This window comes from Echinops telfairi, unplaced genomic scaffold (assembly GCF_000313985.2).
Source record: "Echinops telfairi isolate 266 unplaced genomic scaffold, ASM31398v2 ScPeMD7_25;HRSCAF=90, whole genome shotgun sequence".
NCBI lineage: Eukaryota > Metazoa > Chordata > Mammalia > Afrosoricida > Tenrecidae > Echinops > Echinops telfairi.
Window position 1 is genome coordinate 27,039,397 of NW_022103922.1, and position 7,476 is coordinate 27,046,872.

The 7,476-nt window shown below is 43.3% G+C and overlaps 1 non-coding gene across 1 annotated transcript; it reads right to left on the bottom strand.

Moving 5' to 3' along the window:
- Positions 1-412: 412 nt before the first annotated feature.
- On the bottom strand, positions 413-515 carry LOC115869421. Its single transcript, XR_004046172.1, has one exon. It is a non-coding gene; the product is annotated as a U6 spliceosomal RNA (small nuclear RNA).
- Positions 516-7,476: the final 6,961 nt, after the last annotated feature.

Sequence of the window (7,476 nt, forward strand, 5' to 3'; positions counted from 1 at the left end):
AGAAAGATAAGGCTTTCTAATCCTATAAAGAGTTACGGTCTTAGAAACCCAGAGGGGCAGTTCGCCCAGTCCTAGAGGGTCACTATGAGCCAGATTGACTCCATATTAGTGAGCTTGCGAGTTTGAGACAGTCCAGGAAACAAATAAAGCAGCGCAAGCTTTAGAGGTCCAGCTGACCAGTAGCAATCATACTGAGTAACAGATTTCCCCTGGTCTATTCATTGGTCAGTCAGTGACAAGTCTGCATAATTGTGGAAACACCTGATGTTCCTGGGAAATATATCAGGCAAAGGTGAAACCATCGTTAACTTAGAGAAAAGGCCACTTGAGTATCTCACGTTCTCTCTTGAGATTTAATTTGGGTAGGTCTAGGTTGTAGAGGAAAGTATATACAAACTGGATTCTATGTGATGGAATGATATTTATGATGATGTTTTTACATGTCATTCTTGTGCAGGGCTCAGGTAATCGTCTCTGTATCATTTCAGTTTTAGTATATCTGTCACAGAAGCAAGAATGCTAATGGTATTTTGTTGTTGTTAGGCGCCATTGCTTCAGTTCAGAGCAGCAGGAGACACTGCCTGCCCCTGCGCCAGCCTCACCAGCATTCCTCGGCTTGAGCACATGGTTGGAGCCAGTGTGCCAATCCAGCTCCCTGAGGCCATCCTGGTTTTTTTGGCTGCTCCTTTACCAAACATGATGTCCTGTTCCAGGACCCGTCTCTTCTGACAACACGTCCGAAGTATGTGAGGCTCCTTGCGCATCTAAGCACTCTGCTCATACGTCTGACAAGACAGATTTAATTGTCCTTTGGCAGTCCATTGTATTTTCAATATTCTTTCCAGCACCACAATTCAAATGCCTCGTTCTTCTTTAACCTTCCTGATGTTCTTCAGTGTTCGCCTTTCACCTACCATATGAGGTGAGTGACAATCCATGGCTTGGGTCAGGCACAAGTGAGTCCTCACATTTATAGTATCTGTGATACTGAGGTTTATTGGGCCAACCAGCCCAACACCGTATCCTTCCTGCTCTTCAGCATTCTAAGAGGTCTTGTAGGGCAGATTTACCTAACGCAGTACCATTTGATCTCTTGACTGCTGCTTGAAGGAGCACTGGTTGTGGATCCAGGCAAGATGAAATCCTTGACAACTTCAAACTTTTCTCCATCGATCATGATGTTAGCCCCGTGGTCCAGTTGTGAGGATTTTGGTCAGTTTTGAGGATTTTGTATTGCCTTAGATTTCTTGGCTTCCTTCTCCGTCTGATACCCCGGTGTTTGTAAGTTACCCTGTAAACATGATCTCAAGTAGGCATTCAGAAAGAACATCGACGTAGTCTGCACAGTTAAGGGAAGTCCTCTGCCATCTGCGCTTCCTTGAAGGGCAGATAGGGAAACCAGGAGGAAGAGGTGCACGCCTAAACGAAGCCTGCTGCCATCGACTGGCAGCCACCAGCCATCACAGACACAGAGGCACAACTTACCCTCCACTCTTCAAAGGTAGTATTTTTTGGAAACTTCTAAAATAACTGAAAGGACCTACCTTGATAACCCCATCAACTTGCTCTAAGGCAAGCTGTCCTTTGTCGATTCCAGCTAATCAGTTTTGCAAAGACTCCGTTTCACAAACATAGTGCAATATTTGCTCTCAAATGTTCCCTTCATCTCTGCTTAGTGAGGCAATCTGTATGTGCTTGGTTCCCTTCACAGATAAGTACATTTTAGTTGTGCTCTCACTTGGCAAACTTGTTTCATAAAGGCCATATGTAAATACTTGGGACTTTTAAGTTGTCTGATCTTTGCTGCAACTATTCAACTCTACTGTTGTTGACAAAAGCAACCACAAATGATACACAAACTAACAAGTCTGACTGCTTTCCAATAAAACTGTGTTCATGGGTATTGAAATTTGAATTTCATAGAATGTTCATGTGTCAGGAAATATTATTCTTTGGATTCATCTTCAACCATTTTAAACTGTACACATGATTCTTAGCTTGTGAACCGGGAGCAACAGGCTGCATTTCGTCCTTGGGCAGTAGTTTGTCAAACCCTACACCCATGGAATATTTGTGAGTTGCACTTTGACATAGAGTGACATGTAGAAAAATATAGGGAACCGAGAAGAACTTACAGAAAGATTTCTAAAGTAACCTGATTGTGCGAAAAGAAGGATTGTCTCCTGGGAAAAGCTAACCCCGAGGACATGCTTGGCAAAGCCCAGGAAGGGCTAAGGAAACAAACTGGAAGATCGCGTCAATATTTCTTCATTTCTTCTTTTCTCTTTTTGATGGATTTCATACTTCACAATGAAACCTCTGTTGCCTACTTATTTCATGAATAGCCTGAAAGGAAAGGAGTTAGAAATGCTACTTTGAATTAATCCAAGTCTTCTGGCATACATACATGCACTGTAACAGATTTATATCTGGCTGGTGGGCGAGCTTTTCTGAAAATCAGAGAGGAATGATGTCAATGTCTTGTAAGTGATTTGCTCAGAGAGTTTGTAGGAAGAGAAAAAAGTGATTAGTATTGTGGAGTATCTAGCAAGAACCTGGTAGTATGCTAGTACGTGTACAATGATCAATAGTTATGTATGCAGTGGGCACTAAGTACATCAGAATGGTTGCAATTATCACCTAGTATCTTCTTTGATTGGAACCAAACAACCGTCGGTCTTAAGTAACTGTTTTGCAGTTGAACTAAATCTTGTAATATTGTCATTTTTCCATGCTATGGAATCAATACTGGTGATGCTGGGCCATAACAGGTCCTCGGTAACTAATTATGATCTATTTAAATGAGTGGACACACTGAATTTAAAACCAATTCTTTCTAATTCAAAGTTTTTGCCTTTACATGGTGCAGTGGGTAGTGTGGCCAGGTGGCCATTTTAACACTAACGTTGTTCCTTGACCCGTTGCTGTGGAATCTGAACACGGAATTCATTAGCAAGGAGAGGCAAGTGAACTCCTAGACCCAGAAGAGATAGATGCTGCTGCACAGGGATTGGCAGTGCCATGTATAGAGTTATGATTAGCTCAATAATTGGTGACACTTAACACAGGGCTTTTGCCAAGAGCGAAAAGAATAACACGATTTGTTGTTCATATAATTAGATTTTTCACCTCAAGTGAAAAATAAATTGAGCACAAAATGCAGGCAGACCTGAAGTGGATGCTCAAAGTTGATGTGGGCCTTTAATTACAGGACGCATCCAGTGTAGAGCCTCTGACTCACGAGGCTGTACGGATTCAGATTCTGAAACACTGAAGCCTTTAAGACGACAGATTGCTGGTCAGCCCTGCAACGGCTCTGACCTCTAGGAAGTGTGAATCATTCACGCTGGCACTTCATAAGGATGTGCAATCAAATCCCACTTGAGGTGCCTTGAAATAATTCCATGGCTCTGCCCTGGAAACTTGTGTCAATCAGTAATCCGGGCTGCTCATCCTTCCCCACTTACTCCCTCCAATTTGGCAGCAGCTGAACCTTGGCGGCCAGAGATTTGCTAATGTACTGGCTCAAAGGCACACATTTCATGTTTCCTGTGCCCTCTCATTTCCTGCCTCTCCAGACACTACCTCTCCAAGGATCCATTTCCGTGTTCCTAATAATTACCCGACTCGGGAGACACTGAGTAGGAGACTGACGACCGTGTAACTGGCCTCTCATTTTCCAAAATATGATCTTCTATTGCCTTGTCGGAGTGTTCAGGAAAATCATATCTTTCCTGTATTACACAATACTGTGACCCAAAGTGAGAGGAGTGAAAGATGAGAAGAAGACGATTTTGTACTTGGAGAATGATGGGGTGGAAAGGAAGGGGTGTCTCGTGTACCTTTACAACATAATTTCAAGAATGACTGAGCCCAGAAAGCGCCGTGAGGTAGTTCTAGTGGGTTGCGCACAGTGGCTGTGAGTTAAAATGGACTGGACAGCACCCTCACAATCACAGTGATTGTAGGCACAGTTCCCTGTGGCTTCTAAGGAAGACGTACAGACGCATTTCTCATACAACATAGCTCCACGAAACCAGCCTTTCCCCTTTCCCAACTAAGTACTAAAGCATCAACTCCTTTGCTAATATAATGATACTTTTTTTGCTCTAGTCTCCAATTCCTCTATCTGCGCCCAAATTATGAGGTGAAATGAGTGGTTACAAAGTCTCCCTCCCCATACGAAATAAGCTAGGATAGAGTACGATGGGGCTTCAAAAAGTTCAAGGGAAAATTCTGTTCTCGCTCTCTTTTATTTTTCCATAAACTTTTTGAAGACCCCCCTCATATACGGTGGCTGTGTCACAGACCGGTGTGCTGTTGGGAGGACCATGGGTGGAGGGGGAGCCAACATGGCCTATGAGTTCATGGAGCTGAGTGAAAGGTCAGGGAGCCATTCCCAGAAATCTGGAAGTAGGCAGATTGAGGGAAGGCCAGGGGACCATTCCCAGAGGCCTTCAAACAGGCTGATGGAGGGAGAGATGCTACTCAAGCAGAAAAGGAAGTGGGAGGGGGACACAGGATGGCTGGCTGAGGCAGGGGATGCTTCCTCAGCCCCCCTCCCCACATAGGGCTTTGTTTTTACATGTAGTGATTGAGTTCTTTGCCATCGCAGTAAGATATACAAGAACTTGGAGTAAGTGGGATAGGCTGAAGGAATCATAATGCCCCCCACAGCTCTTAGTCTTGCCATGGGTTTGTGGGCATGGGTACCCAGATGGTCCATTGAATCCCTGCTTTTGCCTCTTATTTCAGAGGGTAGACCTCATCAAACGCCTCTTCTTTAAGGTACAATCTCACTAGATCACACTGGTTCCTTCTTTCAAATGTTGAATTCTTACGAGGATTTCAGTCTTTAGTAATTGACATGAACATCGCTTCCATCAGATGCTTACCTATCTCGACTGAGTAATTTGAAGAAACCATCAGACGCAGCAAGTTCAACACCAATGCATACTGGTATTGCTATTCTTCACGGCTTCCTATTATAGTTTCAAAACAAAATGAGTTTATTGTGGTTGTAAACTCTAAGCTGGACCTCTGAAAAATGTCAAAAATGATAAATAAACTTGAGAATCTTGAGTTATCTTCTGAACAGGGATGTTCAAGGAACAGCAAACTTTAAGGATTGAATCTGTCTATATTTAAATATTGAACAATGCAGGAAGCATCAAAAGACAATGGAAGGAATAAACAGAATCACTGTGCCCCAAAGCTACCCAACATTCAACCATTTCAAGAAGTAGCATATGATCAAGAATCGTTGCTATCGAAGGCGGAAGTCCAAACTGTACTGAAAGCATTTGCCAAAAACAAGGCTCCAGGAATTGATGGACCAGCAATGGAAAGGCTTCAAGAAGCTGAGGTGAGGAAACACTAGAAGCAGTATCTATTTATGCCAAGACATCTGAAAGACAACGCTCTGGACAACCAGCTGGAAGAGCTCCCGATGTGTGTTCGTTCCAAAGAATGGTCCGACAGAATGAGGAAAGTATCAAATAATATCATTAATATCATATGCAAGCAAAATGTTGCTGAAGACAATTCCGAAATACATAGACAGGGAGCTGCCAGAAATCAAGCTAGATTCAGAAGTGGATGTGCTACAAAAGATATTCTTGTTGACATTAGATGGATCTTGGCTGAAAGCAGAGAATACCAGAAATATGTTTACCTGTATCTTATTGACTATGCCAAGGCATTCGACTGTGTGGATCTTAGCAAACCATGGATAACATTATGAAGACTTGGAATTCCAGAATAGTTAATTGTGCTCATGCAGAATCTGTACGGGGGCCAAGAGCCAGGCTTGAACAGAACAAGGGGAAAATGTGTGATTTAAACTCAGGAAAGTGTGAGCAGGGATTGTGTTCATTCACCATATTTATTCAGTCTGTATTCTGAGCTAATAATCTGAGAAACTGGACTATATGAAGCAGAACTCACGATCAGTAGTGGAGGAAGGCTTTGTAACAGCATGGTAAGCACATGGCACACCCTTGCACTCTGTAAGCAAGGAAGACTTGAAGTCCTTGCTGATGAAAGTCAAGGACTGCAACATTTGGAATGGATTGCAACTCAATGTAAACCAAATTCCAACCCCCACAACTGGCCCAGCAAAGTGAGATAGTTGAAGTTTATTGTGCCAACTTGGCCGATAAACACACGTGGGGTTAATTGAAGGGCGGAGAGATAAATGGCTCAGTGAGCCTTGCCTTTCTAGTTCTCAGGTCTCTTGCTTTGTGGTGGTTGGACCAGGGTGCAGCAGCCTTAGCCAGTTCCCTGCTTCAGCTGGCAAGGCTCACTTCCTGCAATACATCCCCGAGGAGAAGCCACATGGACCTACCCCATTGCAGCCCTGGGTACTGGAGCAGCCGTGTGGAGACCCCTGCCAGTGCTGAGATGTTTGCATGTTCACTGATTTGACTTTCCTCCTACAGTCGAAATCACTGTATGTGTTTTGTGAGATGGAGGAGGACTTTGTGGATTGGTGTCAGACATATGGGTTAATGTTGGACTTGTGGGCTTGGGCAACACTGGGTTGAGATTTTTTTCTTGATGTGCACTTAACCTTTATATAAACTCTCTCTTATACATGAGTTTCTATGGATTTGTTTCTCTAATGCACCCAGACTGACACACAGAGAAAAGAAAAAAGTTGCCAAGGATTTAATTTTGTGGATCTACAATGAATATTCATAGAAGCAGCCGTCAAGAAAGCAAATTTTGCCTTGTGAAATCTACTGCTTACCATCCCTTTAGTGTTGAAGAGCAAGGATGTCATTGTGAAGTCTAAGATGAACCTGGCCCAGCCATGGGATTTTAATGGCTTATATGCTTGTGAAAGTTGGACAATAAATAAAGACTACAAAAGAATTGATGCACATGAATTTTGCTGTTGGTGAAGAATATTGTAAGTACCACGAACTACCAGAATAACCAATAAATCTGAATTGGAAGGAGAATGAAACAAGGATGGGAATCAGGAAAGGCCAGTCTTGGATAAGGGCATCCTGCTTGTTAAAGTAGAGGGGCGGCGAAGAAGAGGAAGACCCTGGATGAGATGGATCGACACAGTAGCTACAACAATGGGCTCCAGCCTAACAGTTGTGCGGATGGTGTTTGTGTTGTTTGGTTGTACAGAGGGTCTCCATGAGTGGCGACTGACTTGGCAGCAACTGATAACAATGCAACATCCTTATTTTTATAGCAATCTTATTCAGCGATTTCTATTTCGACATTCAACAGCATTTACTATGAGTTAGTTCTCTATAACCTAAAACATTGGCCCTAAAGGAAAACGACTGCTCTAACATTAAAGGCTGACCTCACTTGTGGTGCTACTGTAGTCCCTGCAGGTGCGAATCGTTGTGCTGACAACCACAGACTGAAAGGAAATCATTCTACCTGTGGTGAAGCCCGTGCAGTATGTTGGCAGCCTGCTCCTGGGGTTCCTGTTCTCTGTGGCCAAACAGA